This window comes from Nerophis lumbriciformis, linkage group LG05 (assembly GCF_033978685.3).
Source record: "Nerophis lumbriciformis linkage group LG05, RoL_Nlum_v2.1, whole genome shotgun sequence".
Taxonomy (NCBI): domain Eukaryota; kingdom Metazoa; phylum Chordata; class Actinopteri; order Syngnathiformes; family Syngnathidae; genus Nerophis; species Nerophis lumbriciformis.
The window spans coordinates 14223089-14247904 of record NC_084552.2 but is presented as its reverse complement, the minus strand read 5'-3'; the positions used below and the strand labels follow the sequence as shown (position 1 = coordinate 14247904).

Here is a 24816-nt window from a genome sequence, read left to right as displayed (position 1 = left end):
CATTGGTTTCCCCAGGTGAACCTGGGTACTGACAGGGGACGCGACGTGAACGCTGATCCGTTGTCCCCCAGACAAGCAAGACATACAAACATCAAACAAGTGTCATATCGAGGACTGTGGTGAGGTTTGTTTTTCCGGGATGCAGAGGAAGGTGACGGGACGTGGCGTGAAGGTAAATACATAATTTAATTTATCTATAAAAAAGGGTGCAAACAAAAGGCGCGCACAAGGCGGAGACAAAAAAACTAACACTTAGACTCAACTATGGACATGAAACAAAAGTCGCTAACTGTGGCTATGAATAAACAAAAAAAACTTACTTGGTAAGGCATGGAGCATGAGAAGAGCAGAGGTATTGCATGAAACAGCATGAACAAAGCATGAAAAAATCAACGACGACACTAGAACGACCAACTGAAAAACCAGGCTTAAATAATGACATGATTGAGACAGGTGCGTGAGTCCAAAACGTGAGACAGGTGAAACTAATGAGTTGACATGGATAAACAAGAGGGTGAAAAAACAGGAACCAGTGGCGTTTTAAACAAACAGAACATAACCAAACAAAACATGATCACAAGACATGACAACAAGACATACAAACACCAAACAAAACATATAACACAGAAAAATGCATGCACTAAAAAACATTTCTACATCAAATTTCTACGTCAAATCTTCTAACACATTACCATCTACAAGCTAAATGTTTTCCCTTTCAGTCCGTCATACAAATTATTGATTTACTAGTAGTTTTCCTGGTCGAAATGAAGATGTTATATTTTGATGTGTTTGTAGATCATTTTGATGATGTTTAGGGACTGTTTGACCCTACTCCGCCTTAGACTCGCCATCAAAAAGTGCCTCTTCATCAGCAAAATGATCTGCAAACAACACATCCAAATCAAACATATCCCCTTCATCTAGAGCACGAAAACCACCCAGGATGGCTTCATGGTCACTGAAATAAGTGGACACCACTGCACAATCCACAGCATACTGCGTTGTTTTCACATAAACATTGTCAATTAATGTCCCATTCTCTGTAGTCTCTTGTGTTACATGCTGATAAAATCCATTTTGGCCCATTAATTTACAAATTGATGTATGTTTGAGAAGGTCTTCATTAAAATCTCCCATTATAACAATTGCGTTACTGATTGGATTTACCCAATCAAGTAACTTAACCAGATTTGATTTAAAAAGTGAATTTGGATAACATGGCGGATGATACATTTTCAGGGTGAACGGAGTTTCCTCCTCTTCTGCTTTTCTTTTACTGTTAACATCCACTTCATTACAGCCTGCCTGGCGCAGCTTTGACCTGAAGTTTCCGAGCTTGTACTTGATACTTGTTTTCCAACCAACGTAGCCTGTGATGCTACCTGGCTCCTTCAGGCACGGATACTTGAGAACTTGCGAAGAGGCAACTGATTCAATTTTAGATTTTTCAGGGCAGCTTTTGATTTCAATAATCACCTGTGTGATTTTATCCAAAATCTCCATTTTTATGTCTCTTGTCACATCACTTTTGTCACATGGACTTTTCATATATTGCATTGCCCTTACCCAATTTCACTTTGGGATAGAAAACGGGGCACTTGGCAACATGCCTTAAATTGTTCTGGATAGAATCTTGAGACCTATCCTGGAAATCTTCAGAGTTAACACTGGCTGTATCCAGAGAGGAGACTGACCCAATAGAACGGTCAGAGGATTGGTCAAGAGATGAATCAATGTCCCACATAATATGCAAGACCGCACGCTCAGCTGGTAACTCAGATATTAATGTCAAGTTGTATAGTGCATTTCCAAAATCTGGGTCCTCAAACTGTAGTGAGAAGTCATTTTCAAGTTTGAGTCTCTCTCGAAGTATTTCTATCAGTTGACTCACAGATTCTGGTACTTCGATAAGCTGGATTCTTCTGGCATCTTAGGAAGAGACAACTACCCGAAGTGTTCTGCTCTCACTATATGTGTTGAGGTTGTACAGCTTGGCAGACAGCTAACAACCAATCCAGGACGTTCTAATAAAGTTCCAAAGCAGATGAATCCATTTAGGCTCTTTATTGTTGTTGATCTTGCTTTGTCTTGTACTGGACTTTTATTTTATTATTATTTTGTAAAACTGAAATACACACAATGACAATGTATAAGCTATATGATTCAATTAACATGCTGAAATGTAATACACAATATGTAAACATTAGCTTTACACAAATATACAGCATTATCACCAAACAAATACTGCTGAGTGTTGAAACTATTTCGATGGTGGAAATATGCGACCGGCAGCCATTTTAAGTCCTCAAACATCCATTAAATTAGTGCACAAAAATCGTTTTTTCAATAGACATCTTACTATCAAATTTAGCCACTTTCCACCTTCATATTGAGCCACATAAACAAGTTAAACAGTTTACTTACAGACTTATCTTTTCCAAGGCTTGTAAGAGTTAACACAACTCGTCTACTTCTCATTGTTTTATGAACTGGGCTAACATCGTGAACCGGAAGTGACCAAACTAATGACGCACAACATTTCCCATCGCCACAAGGTGTCAGTAATAGTCCACAATCAAACGGGCACAACACTCCCCGCTTGGTATAAGGTTTTATACCACTATACAGTCTCTTTACGAAGGAGAAAACACGACCTCTGAAACAGATCTAGTGTAGATTCTTGGAGTACCTTGTCGGATGAACTTGACGTCTACTTTTCTTACTTTGTTGTCATGGCTGTTGATAGACTTGACGATGAGTCCAGTGGGCCTTTCATTTCTTCTCACCTGGCCGTCTTTCAGTAGTACTAGGTCTCCAACTTGCAGGTTAGGCCTTTCTGCATACCATTTGCTCTTAGGTTGTATGGTTGACAGGTATTCTTGTTTCCATCGCTTCCAGAATCTATCAGAGAGAAGTTGGACTTGCCGCCATTGTTTTGAGTGGATGTCTTTCACGTTGAAGTCTCCTGGCGGTGCAGATATGACGTCTCTCTTCTGCGTATGATAAAGGGATGAACGTCGCTTTGATGCTTGTTCCCGATTGTTTGAGAGGTGGTGACGAGGTGATCGAAAGGGTAACGGGGCAACCCAAGTGTTTGACTCATCTTTGTATAGTTCTTTGTTCATAATGTGAAGAAATGCTTGATCATCAGGAGACAAACCTGGTTTATCGTCATTCTTAGCTTTTTGAAAGACTTGGCTGCCGAGGTTGTCCATCTCCTCCAGATGTTTGGGGGGTTGCAGACCATGGTACGGATTAGGGCTGCTGAACTTTTCACTGACACGGATGGTGTTAGAACATGGACTTAGAAATGTTTCTCGTTCATTGTGTGGCAGATTATTCCTGAAGACATTGATGTTTTCTGGCTTATCAGCTCCTTCAAGACATACTTCCCCGACTATGACCCACCCTAGGTCAAGACGTTGTGCATAAGGTGCCTCGTCAGGTCCATTGTACTGCTCCCTTACTTTATGCACTCGGATAATATCTCTTCCGAGTAAAATCAAAATTGCTGCATTGGGGTCAACTGCTGGTATCTTTCCTTCCAGTGGAGCTAGATGAGGATGATGCTGAATAATCTCTGGTGATGGGATCGCCGATCTGTCATCGGGCATCATGTCGCATTCTATAAGTGTGGGGAGAGGTAATGTGGTTTGCATGTCCAATGACTCTATAATGAAGTTGCATGCACGTCTTCCTGCTGTCTCCATTACCCCAGAACATGTTCTCAGTGTGTATGGTGCTGAATCTGATTTGATGCCGAAGAGATTGAAGAAATCTGTTTTAGCAAGGGATCGGTTACTTTGCTCATCCAGGACTGCATACATTTTGACAGCTTTCTCTCTTTGGCCAGCAGGGTATGCTCTGACTAAACACATTTTGGAACAGGATTTTGGAGTCACTGAATTGCCATAGATCTCAGTACACGTTGATGTCACTGATGGGATGAGATCTTCATTATTCTCCCCGCCTTGATCTTCCTTCACTGGGAAGTTCTCTTTTGTTGGTGGTGGACCAGGGTGAAGCGCTGTGATGTGCCTAGTGCTGTCACACTCTTTACATTGCACGGCTTTTTCACAATCCTTCGCCATGTGTCTCGTAGATGCGCAACATCGATAACAGATGTGTTGCTCTTTCAGATAAGCCTTTCTTTCTTCGAGTGGTTTGTTTCGGAAGCCATGGCATTTACGTAGAGGGTGAGGCTTATTGTGGATGGGACATATTTTATCTGGGTCTTCAAATGTATTTTCTTGGAAGTTGTATTTAGCTTCAGGTACTGTCGCCACTTCAGTTTTCTTGACGGACACTGGTGTCCTGTAATTCGGTTGAAGTCGTTCTTGTCTAGCATTAGTTACGCTACCACTGGTGACACATGCAAAGCTGGGATCATTGCGGATCCTAGCTTCTTCCATAATGAAGTTCACAAAGAAGTGAAATGGTGGATAAGCCACCTTTTTGTCCCATTTGTATGCTGAGCCTGCACTAACCCATTTTTCTTGGAGACAATATGGTAGCTTGATCAGGATGGGACTAATACCATGAGCTGTGTCAAGATGAAGAAGACCGGGCAAGAGTTCATTTGACTTTGCTGCGTCCAACTCAAGAAGAAGGTCCCCGAACTCTCTGTCTTTGGTTGTCTGTGTTTGAGATATGTGGGAAGTTCTCAAGTTTTTTAAGTAAAGCATGCTCAATTATTTCAGGTGCACCGTATGATTCCTCTAGCCTCTGCCACACCATTTCGACCCCAGCTTCTGCATTATGTATGTACACGGCTCTTAATCTCTTAGCTTGTTCTGCTGATTGAGGTCCAAGCCATTTAGCCAGCATATCCAATTCCTCGCGTGCACTGAGATATAGGTCCCTTGTGGAGCCGATGAATGATGCCTTCCAGGCCCAGTAATTTTGTGGTTGGTCATCAAACTTGAGAAGACCAGAGCTGACCATCTCTTTACGCATTAGGTTTTTAGCCAGGTCTGATGCACCACGATTGTCGAAGGAAGTTGCTCCTCGTGCGGAAAAGTGATGAGGCTGGGTATGGTGGAATGATTTTTGATATGAAGAATCTATCCTTTGAGTTGCATCATTCCTTGTGAAGGTGTCTTTTGATGGACTTGCAGTAATATGAAGCGGTGGAGTCCCCACGTCTCCCCGATGTGGTTGTTTGTGGTGCTGGACAGGTAGGTAATTGGGCACATGGTTCTTAACGTCATCCATCTCTTGTTTATTAGCCGTTGTGTTGACCTTAAAATCTTCATCGTTGTCCATTGTCTGCTGGCGCGCTGAGGAAGAGGTCAGTATTGGCTGATTTAAAGAATGGAGTGAGTGTTGGCCATGAGATGCCTCTGACAATTGCTCCACAAACTCTTTAGTGCGTTCTACTGGGCTTAGCACTGGCATATTAAAATCAAATTGGCTTCTTTGGATATCACTTTCTTCTTGAGCTGATACGTCTAACACATGTGCTTCAGCTGCTGCTGCTTCAGCGGCTTTTGCTGATTTTAACAGGAGCAGATTAGCTTGTATTTCCGCTTGCTGTTTTAACATTTCTGCTTCTTTTTGTGCAAAGGAAAGTTTAACACGTGCACTTTCTGCTTTAGCACGCGCTTTTGCAGCAGCAACGCTCACTGACGTCATCCGACTTGAGTGAGATGAATGTGACGATCTTGAACTTCTTTCATGTTCGCTTACGTCTTCTTTTGAATGCTCCATGGTGTGCTGTTTACCACTGGATGTTGAAGAGAATGCTGCGTTATGTCTCTGTGAAGCCCGCTGTGCTTTCAGTCTTTTTACTGTTCTGCCTTCACTATATGTGTTGAGGTTGTACAGCTTGGCAGACAGCTAACAACCAATCCAGGACGTTCTAATAAAGTTCCAAAGCAGATGAATCCATTTAGGCTCTTTATTGTTGTTGATCTTGCTTTGTCTTGTACTGGACTTTTATTTTATTATTATTTTGTAAAACTGAAATACACACAATGACAATGTATAAGCTATATGATTCAATTAACATGCTGAAATGTAATACACAATATGTAAACATTAGCTTTACACAAATATACAGCATTATCACCAAACAAATACTGCTGAGTGTTGAAACTATTTCGATGGTGGAAATATGCGACCGGCAGCCATTTTAAGTCCTCAAACATCCATTAAATTAGTGCACTAAAATCGTTTTTTCAATAGACATCTTACTATCAAATTTAGCCACTTTCCACCTTCATATTGAGCCACATAAACAAGTTAAACAGTTTACTTACAGACTTATCTTTTCCAAGGCTTGTAAGAGTTAACACAACTCGTCTACTTCTCATTGTTTTATGAACTGGGCTAACATCGTGAACCGGAAGTGACCAAACTAATGACGCACAACATTTCCCATCGCCACAAGGTGTCAGTAATAGTCCACAATCAAACGGGCACAACACGAAGTAACAAAGTCTGAAAGAGAAAAGGGGTGGAAAATATATGTAAAACTTGGGTTAGAACATTTACTTGATAAATAAATTCAAATCATCATTGAATAGACCATTTAGTGTAAACAAAAAGCATACAATTTTCGGCGTTTTTAATGGAGAATGAATGATCTTGTGACCACCACCTTTCCACCAACTCTGTATGCTGTAAGAGGGTGGTAATCTGTCAGCACATCTGGATCAAGGGCCACTATTTCTGCACAGTGGGGTTCAACAAGCTCGTAAGATCTTAAATGTTCAATGTACCAGGATGAATGTACGTATTTTACAAATGAATGTCACATCCTGTGAGTTGACAAGAACAGTCACAATCTTATGGAATTCTCGGAGGCCACTGCACTGCCCAGCAGGTAAAATCATGCCCTCAGCATACTGTGTTCCATGCAGGTGAACAGATTTAGACAGAGACACACTGTCTAGATGTGGGTGCTTCTTTTGTATTGCACACTTTAGTAGTGGATCCAATTCGGAGACCCTGATGACTTACACCTTTTCAACGTACAGTTTTGGCTTGAAAAGGTTCACATTATCCAGATGGTAGGCCATCATTCGCTGGTGCTTTGAGGAAAGAGTGAGCAGCACATTTTTCCAATTGTGAGTATCATGAATGACCTTTTTAAAGAAGCTATGCTTCGCTTCGAACCTCATCGTCCACAATTCCGTTAAAGGCCCATAGGTGCGAATGAGATGTGGGTAGTGGTCAATAAAGTGGTGTTTTGGCCTCAATCTGAAGTCCGGAAAGGTTATTGTGAGCAACTTGCGATGATCCAGTAGTTTAGAAGATAAATAACACAATGCTTCCTCTGAGAGTCTGTTAGACACAACAATGTCAACAATTTCCCTAAGGTCCATTAAAATCTCCCATGCAGGCTCCTGTTCTGGTATTTTACATCCAATTATAAAAGGAAGTAGGCGCAGTAGTGTCCAATTTTCATGTCCGTTACCACCAACAGTTCCTTTAACAAAGCTTGCTCTTGGAATTTTTTGTGGTTTGTTAACTCTGTCTAGATAGAGTCCTTGTATGGGAATGATTTAATGCAGTTGTTTAATGCATCAAATGTAAAGAAATGCTTTGAGATCAGCTTTTTTAAACACAAAGACAATTCCACAGGTATGACACCTTCAAAAAGGTCATGCAAGACATCTGGAAGAAATCCAGTAATTGGATGAAAGTACGCCAGATGTTTGCTCAGAACACATTCCCATTTTACCCCATTTATGCTTTGGAGGTTGTCATTCTGCCTTAGTCCACAGTTTCCAAAAACAATTTGAAATGTGGACTCGTCAGACCACAGAACACTTTTCCACTTTGTATCAGTCCATCTTCGATGAGTTCAGGCCCAGCGAAGCCGACGGCGTTTGTTGATAAACGGTTTTCGCCTTGCAGAGGAGAGTTTTAACTTGCACTTACAGATATAGCGACCAACTGTAGTTACTGACTGGGTTTCTGAAGTGTTCCTGAGCCCATGTGGTTTTATCCTTTACGCACTGATGTCACTTGTTGATGCAGTACAGCCTGAGGGATCGAAGGTCACGGGCTTTGCTGCTTACGTGCAGTGATTTCTCCAGATTCTCTGAACCCTTTGATGATATTACGGACCGTAGATGGTGAAATCCCTAAATTCCTTGCAATAGCTGGTTGAGAAAGGTTTTTCTTAAACTGTTCAACAATTTGCTCACGCATTTGTTGACAAAGTGGTGACCCTCGCCCCATCCTTGTTTGTGAATGACTGAGCATTTCATGGAATCTACTTTTGTACCCAATCATGGCACCCACCTGTTCCCAATTTGCCTGTTCACCTGTGGGATGTTCCAAATAAGTGTTTGATGAGCATTCCTCAACTTTATCAGTATTTATTGCCACCTTTCCCAACTTCTTTGGCACGTGTTGCTGGCATCAAATTCTAAAGTTAATGATTATTTGCAACAAAAAAAAATGTTTATCAGTTTGAACATCAAATATGTTGTCTTTGTAGCATATTCAATTGAATATGGATTGAAAAGGATTTGCAAATCATTGTATTCCGTTTATATTTACATCTAACACAATTTCCCAACTCATATGGAAACGGGGTTTGTATATTACACGGGTGTCGATTATAACCAGGGTACCTGTTGTTACAGTCTCTGCTCCGGTGGCGAGCCTCACCGTCAAACACTCACTCCCTGAGCTACGCTTCTTGTATGACTGACAGGCCCGACCAAACCCTTCGCACCGACCCCCCCCCCCCCCCCCCCCCTTTTCCGCGCACGAGTGGAACCTTTTCTCTGCTAAATACATTATGCCATAATTACACGAAATCACCGTTGTCCTACTAAATGCCCTTAGCGCTAGACCATTTATTCCCGTTCGTGAAATATATTATTTTGGGGCCATCAATAGTCTAGCTAGCAAAGCAATTTTTCCATCTTTCAATTTAAATAGTACAGTGCACTTTGCCATTAACATCCCTTGTCTAGAAAACAAAAGAAAAGAAAAACACTTACCTTTTCAGCCAAATAAATACTCGACAAATCGTCAAAACATGATCCTTATCCAGCTCTGCATGGCCACAAGGTCGATATTGAGATTTCGTCTGTCCAAACTGACACCAACTCACTCGTGCCCCTGAAACGGAATCTACGGGGTTTCCAACAAAAAGACGTTTGCCTAATTGCAACTCCAAAATCCTTGATGCAGTGTTTTGAAAATACCTTTTGATGCAACGATAGAGAGAAGTTTGCTGGCCAGACACTGTTTTGGTAGTTAAACATAGTGAAACCTTATTTCTGAGTCTGACTAACTTGAAAACTATAATTAGTCCAACAATTGCAAATCGTATTTTTTACAGTGCACTGAGCCACGTTTCTGTGACAGCAATACAGTTAGGCTGTAAATGCTGCGTGCAAGACACCAAATGAGCGGCATGGTATCTTAAATTCTGAACGTTCATTAAATACAAAGACAAACTGTGAGTTTCTAATGAAGGCTGTGGCTGTTCAATTAGAAATGGGGGCATGCTATCCAATGCCTCCTTGACTGTGTCCTTGCAGTATATGACCTTTTCCTCAAAATCTCTAATCACACGGCTGAGGGCGACATACGCCTGCCAAGCTGCAAAAACCTTGCCTAAACACACGACAGCCTCCTCTACAGTTAGACCTTGCACTTTGTGAACAGTGCAGGCCCACGCGAGTTTAAGAGGAAACTGACGACGCAAACCGCCGCGTTTTGTCGCCGAATCCTCCACGGGATCAATGGCAGTAGAATGCAGGCATTCTACAGCAGCATGGGAACGTTGCTTCCTCCTTTGTGAGCCTATTTTTGGATCGTCAAATTTCACATAGACTGCGAGGGGGAAGTCTTTATCTGCTCCAAATTGAATATAAGTCACCGTTCCACATGCGCCATTGACCAGACCGTCTGCCACGTCAACATTTTTGCAAAGCATTACACGTGCTTTCAGAGCCAAACACAAACTCTTGGCCAAACACGTGTACGATGTTTTGCCCTGATGCCCGACTATGCGCTTTAATTAACCCGACTTCCTACTGTTAATAAAATCTTGGGCCTCGATTGTAACATAATCTGGACAGGTTGAGAATAACCGCTCCAGATTATGCGCGCTGGTTTGCATATTCGTGGGATAAATATGCAAAGCTGCGCTCTCTTCCCCCGTCTCCCGGGACTTGAGGATATGTACGTCGCTTTTCAATAAGGGGGTTTGCTTTGACCGAACTCTAAGTCTATTTAGCAGCTCAGAAAACACACTATCTTTTTGGCTCACAATTGTTTTTAGTGCTACTTTGTAAAATGACACCAGAGGTCCACACCCACCTGACTGGTGTACAGCGGCCTCCCTTTAACGGGTGGCAACTGATAAAAGTCACCGACAGCTACAACACTAACGTTGCCAAATGGAAAAAAGTCCCCCGTCTGTTTAATTTGCCTTAAGCTAAACACATAAGCTAAAAGATGATGATCTACCATACTGATTTCGTCAATGATTAGAATTTGTAGGTGACCAAATTGGGCCCTCAAGGAGTTTATCTTATCTTCACCCAGAGGGATATACGGTAAACTAACCTGCATGCCAATACTGAAGGTGTGGTGAATTGTGGCTGCATGTAAATTGTATGCAGCTATGCCTGTGGGAGCAGTTAAGAGTACGCAGGTTTAATCTGGTTGGTACAGACGCGACAATAGTCTCCCTGCCTCGTACTGGATAGCTCTAATCAAATGGCTTTTTCCAGTACCTGCCCCACCAGTTACGAACGCATGGAAAGGTTCTGGGTTTTTTCCCCATCACCTTTTCTAGGCACCATTTCCTAATCCTATCAAAAATGCTCCTCTGCGTCTCATTCAGAGAATGGACCAGAGCTAAACCCTCCCTTCTAGACAAAATGTTGGTGTTTCTCTCAAATTGAGCTACTTGTTTACCACCAACACACAAATCGGGGACATTTTCCTCCAATTCAACTAGCTGCTCTTCCCTAATTTCCCCCTGCTGCTGTCGCCGCCTCTCCTCTAAACATTCCATGTGTTCGATTTGCTGTTCAGGACAAAGGTCCCCCCACGCATAGTCATCGACATTATCGAACCGGTCCGCCATCTCCTGCGCATGCTCTAATCGAGTACAGTCCACTTAAAACTTTGCCCTGTTTATATCGACGACGTCACATTACCTTCCTCATAGAACTGTTTGTAGAACTCAAAGCCTTCCGGCTTGAGGTCTAAATCAGTTCTATGAGGAAGGAACAACTGCAGCAAACTCTGAAAGTGGGCTTCCTCCCGTTTGTCTAATTTAAACCGCATGTAGCGAACAATGGCAAAATGAGTTTGTGTTCTCCGCAAGATGAACCTTAAACCCCCATGTAGTGCAATTCTATTGTCTGATTTTTCATTCTTGCTGAGAACACGATACTCCGAACAAAATGTGGCTATGCACATATCCTCAAACACGACACTATCGGGCCTGTTCCTATACCTATCTACAATACTTGTCATCCACATGTCTTCTGACCTAAGACCCTCTGAGGAAGCCTTTCGCAACAACACACTGAGGGGTAAACTCATCCGCACAATGTTATTCCCTGTTGGAATAAACACGACCTTCCTGGAACATTCTTTCAAATGCATGCTCATTAGCCTATACACTGCCTCCTGAGCGCAGACATCTCTGTTGTGTAAATATACACTGCCCAGTTTCTTTAAAGCATCTCAGTGTTTCCCACAGGACAGGCATCTATTTGCGGTGGTGTGGCCGGCCGGCCGGGGGGGGGGTATTTGGGCGGCGGGGGGGTTTGGGTGGCGATGACCAAGAAGAACGCGGAGTTGGAATATAATTACAACACTTTATGTACATTTTTATATACAGATTTGAACAATTAGTTATTCACTGAAATATATTAATTGTGGTTCTTACAAAAAATATATCTTATAAAATATAAAAGCTAAAATGTCTCTTAAAGCTCTGCCCCTTTAATTAGTGCATACTAAATAATTTAACTTTAGCCTACTACTACAACCATATTATTTACCAGCAACATAAAGTGAAACTATACTCCAATATTTTACAAAAGTAACAAATAAACAGAAAACAGTAGTGGTGGTAGATAGACACAGAGCTTCATCAAACATCTGATCCACTGAACAAAGAGCTCCATAAATATTGAACTTTAGACTGCCATCAGTTTTACTCCCTACATTTAACCATGTGTTTCCTACTGCCTGCAGACTTTGCACCCTTTGTTAGGGCAATTAATTTTTCTGGGCTTCCGAAAAAAATAGTGTAAGGCCTTATCGTAAGGAAAGTCCTTGGGGTCAGGTCCGTTGATGGAGATTCTCAGGCAGGCAGCTAGGTGTTCTCCTTGCAGCTGATTCCTCAGGTCTGATTTCACCTAAGGATTCATCAAAAAAAAAAAGTTAATGTCATAAACTGCACCAGTAAAGAAAATATTTGTTTTGCTCCTCAGAGTGATGCTCTTACCCTATTCAGAGTAGAAAAATCCCGTTCACAATTAACACTTGAAACTGGGATCACCAAGGCAATGCCTGCGAGGAGGCTGAGGCAAGGGTAGACATTATCCCATTCGTCGAACTCACTTGCCAGCAGAGTAAGGATGTCAGCCTGGTTCTTGTCCTTCAAAAAACAAATTTGGCAATAGTTAGTGAGTGAATTATTAATCATATCCTATTATATGAATCTTATAGTTATAAATCAGTTTAATTCGCCCACCTTGAATGCCCCAGTAAGGACATGGTTCTTAAATGAAGTCCACTCCTGCAGGACCTCATTCTGTTGCTCAGGGCAGAATTTTCTGGCAAGAATCCTCAGATTGTCGATGTTAGCAGAGTCATCTTGCAGAGCAGCCGATTTAGGTCCAAAGACACTGAAAGCCCCAAGTATGTCCAGGTCATGGAACCGCAGGTGAAGGTTTTTTTCCAGGCCACTTAGGTAAGGGTGGATGACCTACAATGAAAATAGGAAGATGAGCTTACAGCTACCTTTAATATAGTCATTAAGGGTCAGACCATAGAGTCAGGAGTACAAATAAAAAACATGTAAGAGGTAAATCATTACTTTAATCATTATTTACCTCTTGCTGGAATCTGGCCCACTGCCCCTCCCTTGTGGATTCCTGGCCATCTCCTTGCCCCCGTCCTCTCCTGTCCCTCTCCTCCTCATGCTGAATGTTAAAGTCCCCAAGACTTTGGGAATTATCCAGGTCCTCGTGGAGGCGAGACAGAAATGATCCCGGGAGTGGAGTCTGTCCAGCTTCTCTGATGTTCCTCAGCGTATTAATGGTGACAGGGACCTAAATTAAAAAACAAAACAAAAAAACATAGCTGCTGTTACTGGTCAGATATGGAAAGGACCCCTATTTCAATGTATCAAAACACACTGACTTTTATCACACTAATTAAATGTGCACATTCAGCATACCATCTCCTTTATATGAAGGAAGTTGACGTCTGCTTTCTGAAATATTCTTGAGAGACTTGCAAGGTGGGGCAAAACATCAGCTTGCAGGTAAACAGCAGCCACAAATCTGTAGGTGGCACAAAAAGTGTAGAGACCCTTTGCCACCGGACATCTACGCAATTCTGCCTCCTCTGCCAGGGCTGCCAGGACTGCTGGCAGGTTTCTCTGCAAGTTCTCTATTGCCTTGTGCTGAGACAGCCAACGTGTGTCTTTTACTTCCTGGAAATGTTGCAAAAAAGACAGAATATTGTAATAGACAGAAAATAACTATGCTATCACATTTTACATTATGAATACACAAAAGATAACTACTACAGTATCAAATTACAATTACCTTAATTTTTAAGTCACTAACACCAAGGGTGATGGATGCTGCCTTGAGTGTTACAGTGCGATTTGCACTGTTGCGGAAGAATAAGTGGAGATCTTGCAGGTGATCTCTGAAGGTGGCCATGTATTTAACATGGTTGGATGAGTCCTTGCAGGCAAGGGCTAATCTATGGGCTGCACAAGCCACACCCACGATCTTCGGATAGCTGTCAGCAAGTTGCTTCACAACACCATTCACACGCCCTGAATAAAAAAAAAAAAAAAGTTTTTTAAAATAAAATTAATCAGTCACAAACATAGGTTATAACAAACAATTTTACATGATATGTATAATAATACCTGTCATAACAGCTGCTCCATCAGTCCCCACTCCATAAAATCTTTCTGTTGGCAGGCCTTTCTTACAGATTGCTGTCTTTATGGCTGTCACAATAGTGTGTGCTTTGCCATCAGCAAGTTCAACCAGGTCCAGGAACTGATTGAAAACATGCCCCTCTTTATCCAGGTATCTGAGAGAAGGCAAAGTAGTAAGTATTCACATATATGACCCAGGATATGAAAGATTTTGATGAAATTCTACTTCAATACCGGACATGCACATCGAGCTGCCTGGCTGTGGAGACGTCTGTACTTTCATCAACCTCCAGGGTAATTGCCTTTGAAGATTGTATTTCAGAGAGGACTGGTTCCTCAATAACCTCTCCCAAGATCTCCAGCATTTCATCGATAATGCGATGAGATCTGTAGTTATTGCGCTGGTCAATCTTGACATTAGGAAAAAGATAACATTTGTTTTGTAATTCTTATTTATTAATGTAAAGACTGATTTTATTTTAAATATCTTGATGACTTTACCTTCAATTTCCTAAAATAATCGCACCCCAGAAGCTCAGCCAGGCTCAAAAGCTTGGGGTAATTAGTGTGGTGGGCCAGTTCATTTTTTATCAGCCAGTAAAGGCACTTGAAGCCACCTATTACTGCCTCATGCTCCACAACAACTGTGGGCTCAAAGGCATTCATCAGTGACATGCCTGTAAATGATTAAATGTTTTAAAATGTTGAACTCAAATGGTATTATCATTGCATATTTGATGTTGGTAGCGGGGGTGTATATTGTAGCGTCCCGGAAGAGTTAGTGCTGCAAAGGGTTCTGGGTATTTGTTCTGTTGTGTTTATGTTGTGTTACGGTGCGGATGTTCTCTCAAAATGTGTTTGTCATTCTTGTTTGGTGTGGATTCTCAGTGTGGCGTATATTTCTAACAATGTTAAAGTTGCTTATATGGCCACTATCAGTGTAAACTGTATCGTTGGTGATGAAGTACGCGTGACATTTACGTGTGTGTGTGTGTACAGAAGCCGCTCATATCTTGTGACTGGGTGGGCACGTTGTTAGAAGGGATGAAAAGCGGACGTGACGACAGGTCGTAGAGGACGTTAAAAGCAGTGGCTGTAAGGCACGCCCCCAAGACTGTGGAATACGAGATATAATAACTGATAAACACCTTCGTTCGATAATGAGGGATGCCTCAGCTCAAAGCCTGAGCCCCGACATTAATGAACTAGCATCCAAGAAAAGATGGCAGGTATCTGGCTTGGGAACATCAGATTAGATCAGTGTGTTGCAAACTGAGCAGTTTAAAGTCCTGAATGGTTGATTTATTCATTGTTATTTTATTTTCAAATTTACTAGCCTGTGGAAAAAGTTAATGTTGATATTTACCTCAGAAGGCTGCAAATAGAAAAGAGGCATTAAATTTTTATTTAAATTGTATTTGATATGCCATTGATATTTTTTAATTATTATTATTATTATTATTATTATTATTTGAAACTCAATTTTGCATTCCGCCCGATTGTAGCTGAGATAGGCTCCAGCGCCCCCCGCTACCCCAAAGGGAATAAGCGGTAGAAAATGGATGGATGGATGGAGTTTGCATGTCACTATAAAGTTATATAAGCCTTGCTTGTTCAATATTTAATGCAAAACTTGTTTGGGTCCCTATTAAAAGGTTAATTTGTTCAACCTTGGCCCGCGGCTTTGTTCAATTTTAAATTTTGGCTCACTCTGTATTTGAGTTTGACACCCCTGGTATACACCGTTTTGATAATACCTCCTGTGGTCTGGACTGTAGGCCTACCTCCTCTCCAAGTCGAGCCCTTTTCGGCCGTTGGAAATATTTTTCTATACTCATCTGTGTGAAGGAGTGAACATCCAACATTAGAATTTATTACTAACAACAGAACCGCTCTATGTACAGTGCCGTCTAACCTTAAGCGGCAGCAGCTCAACACATGCAGGAGCCAGTGCTCATGGCTTATATCTTACTAAAATCCTTCCCGTTGACTATTTACAACACTACACAGTATTTATTATTATTATTATTATTATCTATAATTACATTTAAATGGCATTGCATACATGTAAAATTAAATGCTATTTCACATTATTTGACCAGTAGCAGTTACACTCATCTGAACAGGTCAGCCACCTGTTTAAAGCCTAATCACAGTTGACATCTTGAAATGAAGGGCCTTTAATGGCCAAAACATTAACCTGGACAGCTTTTTAAGAGCTGCTTGGCTCAGATTTTATTCTTTTCATTGCATTCACATGCTGCAATGGACAGTGGACAATTTAGCTCCAGTATTAATGCAATATCTGAAGCACCGTCTCCACGTGTGTTTATTGACAACAGGGTTATAACCTGGACACGTTAGCTCGTCGAATGAAAACACCTGACTGTTACTACGTGCGTCTGCCCCGCCCCCCGAGCAAACAGCGGCGATGTTAATAAAGCAGCGTCAGGCTGCTCACGTCGGTGAAACGCCAAGACGTCTTACCCTCGTATTTTCATCCGGTCGGTCCGTTGTTGTTTCTTCTTCTTCTTCTTCTTCTTCTTCTTCTTCTTCTTCTTCTTCTTCTTCTTCTTCTTCTTCTTCTTCTTCTTCTTCTTCTTCTTCTTCTTCTTCTTCTTCTTCTTCTTCTTCTTCTTCTTCTTCTTCTTCTTCTTCTTCTTCTTCTTCTTCTTCTTCTTCTTCTTCTTCTTCTTCTTCTTCTTCTTCTTCTTCTTCTTCTTCTTCTTCTTCTTCTTCTTCTTCTTCTTCTTCTTCTTCTTCTTCTTCTCCTTCTCCTTCTCCTTCTCCTTCTCCTTCTCCTTCTCCTTCTCCTTCTCCTTCTCCTTCTCCTTCTCCTTCTCCTTCTCCTTCTCCTTCTCCTCCTCCTCCTCCTCCTCCTCCTCCTCGCTTTTATGAGCGGTAGAGCGAGTCAAAAGCCGAAAAATCCATTTGTGGCGGACGTAATTCTATCGTGGCGGGCCGCCACAAATAAATGAATGTGTGGGAAACCCTGCATCTTTAGCACAGAGATTTCCTTGTTTATTTGCTTCTTTAAGGGCATTGCTCAATAACAGACCTATTTCTGTCTCTGCTTTTGTGATGTACTTTATTATGTATACGATGACTGCGTAGGCGTCAGTGACAAAGCTAATGTCCATGTTAGCGTTCCAACACTTCAATAAATTCCTATTATACTGGTTAACCCAGGTGTCGTTTACCCCTCGCCTATAAACCACCTTATTCTTAGTCTCCAGCCACCGACAAGCGAGCTCAAAGACTGCCTGGTTGATGCCCACACTGGCAAACAACTCTTCTACGCTACCAAAAGGCTCCTCCCTCTCCATGGCATCCTTTACTCTCGACATAATCAAACGCGCAACCTCCTTTGGCAACTTCTGTCCCTCATCGTCCAGACAGCTGCACTGTGGCCTGTTTTCTGAAATACAACTACCCTCTGTTCTTGTTCCCTTTTTAGCACAAACACATTCTTTGATTTTGCAGATGAACGTGCGTGCAGGGATCGGTTTTGGAAAATTGAAACGGCATTTATTTTTATTTTTACGACATGACTTTGAATGCTGGGATGAGAATCAGCACCTCCAAGTCCGAGTCCATAGTTCTCGCCCGGAAAAGGGTGGACTGTCATCTCCGGGTTGGGTAGGAGACCCTGCCCCAAGTGGAGGAGTTTAAGTACCTCGGAGTCTTGTTCACGAGTGAGGGAAGAGTGGATCGTGAGAGCGACAGGCAGATCGGTGCGGCGTCTTCAGTAATTCGGACGCTGTATCGATCCGTTGTGGTGAAGAAGGAGCTGAGCTGGAAGGCAAAGCTCTCAAATTACCGGTCGATCTACGTTCCCATCCTCACCTATGGTCATGATCTTTGGGTTATGACCGAAAGGACAAGATCACGGGTACAAGCGGCCGAAATGAGTTTCCTCCGCCGGGTGGCGGGGCTCTCCCTTGGAGATAGGGTGAGAAGCTCTGTCATCCGGGGGAAGCTCAAAGTAAAGCTGCTGCTCCTCCACATCGAGAGGAGCCAGATGAGGTGGTTCGGGCATCTGGTCAGGATGCCACCCGAACGCCTCCCTAGGGAGGTGTTTAGGGCACGTCCGACCGGTAGGAGGCCACGGGGAAGACCCAGGACACGTTGGGAAGATTGTCTCCCGGCTGGCCTGGGAATGCCTCGGGATCCCCCGGGAAGAGCTGGAAGAAGTGGCTGGGGAGAGGGAAGTCTGGGCTTCCCTACTTAGGCTGCTGCCCCCGCGACCCGACCTCGGATAAGCGGAAGAAGATGGATGGATGGATGGATGACTTTGAATGCCGTTTTGAATGCGTTTGAACCGATGACACAACTTCTAATAGTGTGTCATCGTCTGAGGGTAGCTCACGTCACATATTTATCAATAAACTCTGCAACTTCTAAATCGGTGTTTTTATAAATTTGGGAAGCTCCCTCAATCCAAAACAGCACATGAACATGGGGGGACCCACGCTGCTGGAACTCAATTCGATAAAAGTAATCTACAATCTTGCCAACTGGTTGAGATGGGGACATGAGTACTTCCTTCAAAAAACAGTGCCACCTGTAGTCAAACATCCTCGCGGCTGTGACCGGGTTGCGACGCAACAGCTCGCACCAATCGGCCCACTCTAACTGTTCTACTGTCTGCTGTCTGCCTTCCTGTCTCGGGATGCTGGCAAGGAGATTCTGCCAGCGCAAATTAGCAGAAGAAAAGGAGCAGAACCATGTTGGAATCCCCAATTGGCGGACACAAGCCGAAAGGTATTTCTGAGCCGAAGACCAAAAAGCTGGCGTCCCGCGAATGGGCCGAAGGAAACGAAAACCGTCATCGAACTGTAGCAAGCGCTTCAGAGACTCGTCGTCTTTGAGCATGCCCGGGCAAATCCGCTGAGAATGCTGACCCCCCTTACCTTTACGCATCGCGACCGAAATGCTACATATCACTTGGTCCATTTCGGACATATACTGGCTAAAGAATATATATTCCACATTGTGCGCAAAACGGCCGTCGGCATGCATTATCTGATTATTAAAATAGCGCGACAATGTTAAGCGATGGATGCGGCTGGTGTGGAATGTATTTGTGCTCGTCGGAAACAGCACAGGGAAACACATCACCTCATTTAATTTGTCAGAAAGCATTCTAACCGGACTATTACCTTCCGCGGGGGCAAGACTTACAACATGCTCAAAATACTGATCTAATGCTTCTTGACCGATATCAACAGGCATAAGACAAGTGTCCTGAAACATGCAGTGCTGTTGTCTGTCATGTAACATTTCATCTTGTGCCATGTCTTCTGATACCTCTTCTACCCCAATTTCCTGCTCTACAGCCTCATCCTCACTGGACTGTCTGTCAACAACAACCTGGTCACCCTGACCAGCCTGACCATCCTCTACAACAACCTCTTCCTCCCTACAAAAATCATTTAACCATTCCTCGTTGAACTCAATGTCTTTATACAAGACATTGGTTCTCTTTAAGTAATCTATAGCCCACCTGACACGCCACGAGTCAACCCAAAGATGAAAATACCAAAACCATGTGCTATTGTAACCATTTGAAAAGATTAAATACTATATGTAGTTTAAATTGCACTTCAACCTTGATTGACACAAAGTCAATAATTCAAGTTTTTTTAGGGGCCATTTATGCAAAAACCTACATTTCAGGCACATTTAAGGTAATTATTGTGTGGCATTGTATTTTAGTCAACATAATAGCAAAAAGCCCAATACAGTAAAATACTGAATTTAAAAAAATTAAATCAGCACCATAATCACTTTATTACTAATTGTCTTGCCCAAATCCTCTCCAGATAAACTAAATAAATAGATAAAACTAACATAAACAAGGTTCAGATCATCAGATCAGTTGAAAATGTGTTATTTGATTCAGAATTCAAGAGTATGTTCATTGCTGTAATGATTAGATGTTTTTCAAATGTTGGCGTGTGTGAGTTTCTGACCCACATGACATATGAGGGTGTGTGTGTGTGTGTGTGTGTGTGTGTGTGTGTGTGTGTGTGTGTGTGTGTGTGTGTGTGTGTGTGTGTGTGTGTGTGTGTGTGTGTGTGTGTGTGTGTGTGTGTGTGTGAGAATAGCAAACTTGGCCACTAGGGGCAAAATCGAAGGTGTGCAAAATAATTAAACACACTTTCACACACTTTTTCCGAAAATTTGACAAATTAAGACTTAAGAGATTTTTGGTCTGGGAACATGCTGGGGGAGTCTAGAACACGATAGAATGTTGAGGAAAATGAGGACCTTGGAAAATGTTCATTTTTCAACAAGTCCTCATATGTAATTCATAAAAATGTCCTCATATGTCACAGAGACAATTACTATTTTTTTATATAAAAAAACGCCCATTTTTAGTGTGGAGATTTACAAACCCCATTTCCATATGAGTTGGGAAATTGTGTTAGATGTAAATATAAACGGAATACAATGATTTGCAAATCCTTTTCAACCCATATTCAATAGAATGCACTACAAAGACAACATGTTTGATGTTCAAACTCATAAACTTTATTTTTTTTTTGCAAATAATAATTAACTTAAAATTTCATGGCTGCAACACGTGCCAAAGTAGTTGGGAAAGGGCATGTTCACCACTGTGTTACATGGCCTTTCCTTTTAACAACACTCAGTAAACATTTGGGAACTTAGGAGACACATTTTTTTAGCTTCTCAGGTGGAATTCTTTCCCATTCTTGCTTGATGTACAGCTTAAGTTGTTCAACAGTCCGGGGGTCTCCGTTGTGGTATTTTAGGCTTCATAATGTGCCAAACATTTTCAATGAGAGACAGGTCTGGTCTACAGGCAGGCCAGTCTAGTACCCACCTTTTACTATGAAGCCACGTTGATGTAACACGTGGCTTGGCATTGTCTTGCTGAAATAAGCAGGGGCGTCCATGTTAACGTTGCTTGGATGGCAACATATGTTGCTACAAAACCTGTATGTACCTTTCAGCATTAATGGTGCCTTCACAGATGTGTAAGTTACCCATGTCTTGGGCACTAATACACCCCCATACCATCACAGATGCTGGCTTTTTAACTTTGCGCCTATAACAATCCGGATGGTTCTTTTCCTCTTTGGTCCGGAGGACACAACGTCCACAGTTTCCAAAAACAATTTGAAATGTGGACTCGTCAGACCACAGAACACTTTTCCACTTTGTATCAGTCCATCTTAGATGAGCTCAGGCCCAGCGAAGCCGACTGCGTTTCTGGGTGTTGTTGATAAACGGTTTTCGCCTTGCATAGGAGAGTTTTAACTTGCACTTACAGATGTAGCGACCAACTGTAGTTACTGACAGTGGGTTTCTGAAGTGTTCCTAAGCCCATGTGTTGATATCCTTTACACACTGATGTCGCTTGTTGATGTAGTACAGCCTGAGGGATCGAAGGTCACGGGCTTAGCTGCTTACGTGCAGTGATTTCTCCAGATTCTCTGAACCCTTTGATGATATTACGGACCGTAGATGGTGAAATCCCTAAATTCCTTGCAATAGCTGGTTGAGAAAGGTTTTTCTTAAACTGTTCAACAATTTGCTCAAGCATTTGTTGGCAAAGTGGTGACCCTCGTCCCATCCTTGTTTGTGAATGACTGAGCATTTCATGGAATCTACTTTTATACCCAATCATGGGACCCACCTGTTCCCAATTTGCCTGTTCACCTGTGGGATGTTCCAAATAAGTGTTTGATGAGCATTCCTCAACTTTATCAGTATTTATTGCCACCTTTCCCAACTTCTTTGTCACATGTTGCTGGCATCAAATTCTAAAGTTAATGATTATTTGCAAAAAAAAAAAAAATGTTTATCAGTTTGGACATCAAATATGTTGTCTTTGTAGCATATTCAACTGAATATGGGTTGAAAAGGATTTGCAAATCATTGTATTCAGTTTATATTTACATCTAACACAATTTCCCAACTCATATGGAAACGGGGTTTGTATTTTATTTTGTAGTAGTAGCAGCCATTTCCTTGTTCATTTACGGAAAACGGTTAAATTCCTTTGTTTTCACTTTATCGAACTGCGCATGCAAGTAACGTCGAGGCCACATTGGGGTCTGTGCGCGTTTACACTGGACTTATAAGGATCACATTTTACTTGCAATGTAATCACTCAGCTGGAAACAAATTTGATTTGGGCCACTTTGGCCTGCAATGTAAACCTAGTCAAAGTGTGTGCTATTATCATTATTATTACTAGATCAGATAGATATCAGATCCGATAGGTCTTTATTGTCATTGCACAAGTACAACGAAACTTTGTTTGTCTAATCTTGAACGGGTTTGTGCTGAAAACAAACAGTGGTTAGGGTTACAGAACAGGAACGCTGATGGGTTGCCAAAGGCGCCCCGTAAAAGATGGGAAAAAGGTAAAACTCTGGGGACAAAGATGAGTAAGAAAATACAATCTAGACTGGGCTCCTGAGGGGGCCTAGTCTGGAGTGGGGAAAAACCTGCATGCAATGCACACATAAACACGTTACATTTAATCACAAAAACAAAGAGAGCAAGCTGGGAGAAAAGGGAGCGGAAAAGCGACCGCCCTCACCAGAGGCAAGACAGAAAAAGAAAAAAAAACATTACATCATCACACCCAAGACAATTGGGCACACACACCCCCGCCCCCACCCCACGCCTTCACCACCAACACATTATTATTACTAAAACAAACATCCCTTGTCTAGAAAACAAACAAAAATACAAACAAAAATATTGTAATGAAAAAACTTTGGTTTTGATTCTAACAATTTATAATAATAATACACTCATAGTCCCTTATAACAAACCTTACCCTACATTTTGTCTTTAAATACTGTAAAAATGATTTGTTTTTATCTTTTTTTCACAAAGTGAAAAAAATGGTCCCCGCGTACTTTCACTTTTAGTGTGCGACACTTGGTTGAAAAAGTTTGGACAGCCATGTATTTGTTAGTACAATATTTTTTAGCTTTACATCACAAATATTTGTATTTTTTTTACATTGTTACTGCTTTTGTTTTAATCCAACAACATGTTGCGGGTCAACAAAACTGGAGCTGCGGGACGCACTTTGGACACGCCTGTGTTAATATGTGTTTGCACAATCAGATAGTTCAATCAGAAAAGGCTTAAAATACATGAGATTGTATGTAAAATAAATAAAAAAATGGCGGACCAGATCTGCCCCTCAGGCCTTGAGTTTGACACATGAGTTGGGGCAGCTTGGTTATCATTATTAGCTCAACAAAGCCAAAAATCTGCTACTTATTAGGGTGTTACTAAAAATAATGAAATACCGACCCCCAAAAAGCATTTTCCCGCCTATTCCTCCATGTAATAAATTCACAGGGGCAATAAGATGGACAAGGGTATCTCTAGAAGTTCCCCTTAAATGCACGTGTCCCTGCCTGAACGTCTTCTAAGCAAATACCTTCTTTCTAGTTGCAATCCAGTCTTTCCACGTATGTTGCCCTGAAAAATAAAATGGTGAAATTTAGATTGTGTAACAGTTTGCTGATCATATTACTATAATTAAGAATTGCTGATTATTAAAGAGGTTGCCAGGAGTAGCTTAGTTAATGTTTTTGTATTGAAGTCAATAATCTGCAATATATTCAATGGTGTTACTACAAATATTGTATTAGTGATCTCCAAAAATACATTTTCCTGACAGCGCCCCTGCTTTTTATATCTTCTGTCTCTGGAGGCAGGCCCGGCCCTAACCAATCTGGCGCCCTAGGCAAGATTTTAGGTGGTGCCCCCCCCACATCGGCAGTGAAGTGTATATACTCACAAGAAACCGAATAGCTTTGTCTTTGACCTTTTTTTTTTTTTACTTACAACTATACCTAATATATAAAGGGGTGGAAAAGTGACTATTACCTGCAGGGCAAACATTAGCTAACCAGAAGGCAATAACAATGTAAACAAAAAACACCTGCTTAAAAGATCTAATACAAATGTCCCTGAGGAATGTAAGGTGGGAGTACTGTAATTACCTAACGTTACATTATTATTTTCCATAACAATTTAGCCCCCTCCACAATATTAACCCGACGTTAAAACAGAACTAGCTATTTATTGATTAGCAATTGCCGAATCATGTAACATTAGCTTAATGCTAAAAAGCCAGGTTACTATCACATTCTGGAACAGACAAATAATTTCATGTAGGCATACCTGCTACCTCTGTCTTTTCTCGTTTCTCCTCTTCTTTTCTCTTTTTTCTTCCCTGGGCACCTGACAGTTTTGGCCGTTTTGACATCTTGTGTTGATTTTTTGATGTGGTGACGTCCAAAAAGAGTCATGATACGGGAAGGGAGGGGGCGCACCGTGCGGGGGGGGGCGTATTGTTGTAACAAATAATATTTCTATTAAATAGGCTTTACTTTGCATTTTAATTAACGTGGGATTATTTTTTGTATTTAGAAATAATAGTACCAACTTTTTTTTCCTTTTTTTTTTTCTCCAACATTCGCGGCACTGGCGTGGCGCCCCCTGATGGACGGTGCCCTTAGCATTTGCCTATACGGCCTATGCCACGGGCCGGCCCTGTCTGGAGGTATAAATTAAAACATTGTATTGTAGAGCTGGGCGATATGACCTTTTATTAATATCTCGATATTTTTAGGACATGTCGCAATACACGATATATATCTCGATATTATGCCTTAGCC

General features: G+C 41.8%; 2 long non-coding RNA genes across 2 annotated transcripts in view; one reads left to right on the top strand and one right to left on the bottom strand.

Moving 5' to 3' along the window:
• LOC133606868 (uncharacterized) overlaps positions 1–24816 on the top strand; it is a 123312-nt gene that overhangs the window by 82591 nt on the left and 15905 nt on the right. The gene's annotated exons all lie outside the window — the stretch shown is intronic.
• LOC140678798 (uncharacterized) lies at positions 13216–13901 on the bottom strand. Its single transcript, XR_012050407.1, has 3 exons — positions 13779–13901; positions 13406–13663; positions 13216–13277 (listed from the first exon to the last, which is right to left on the bottom strand). It is a non-coding gene; the product is annotated as an uncharacterized lncRNA (long non-coding RNA).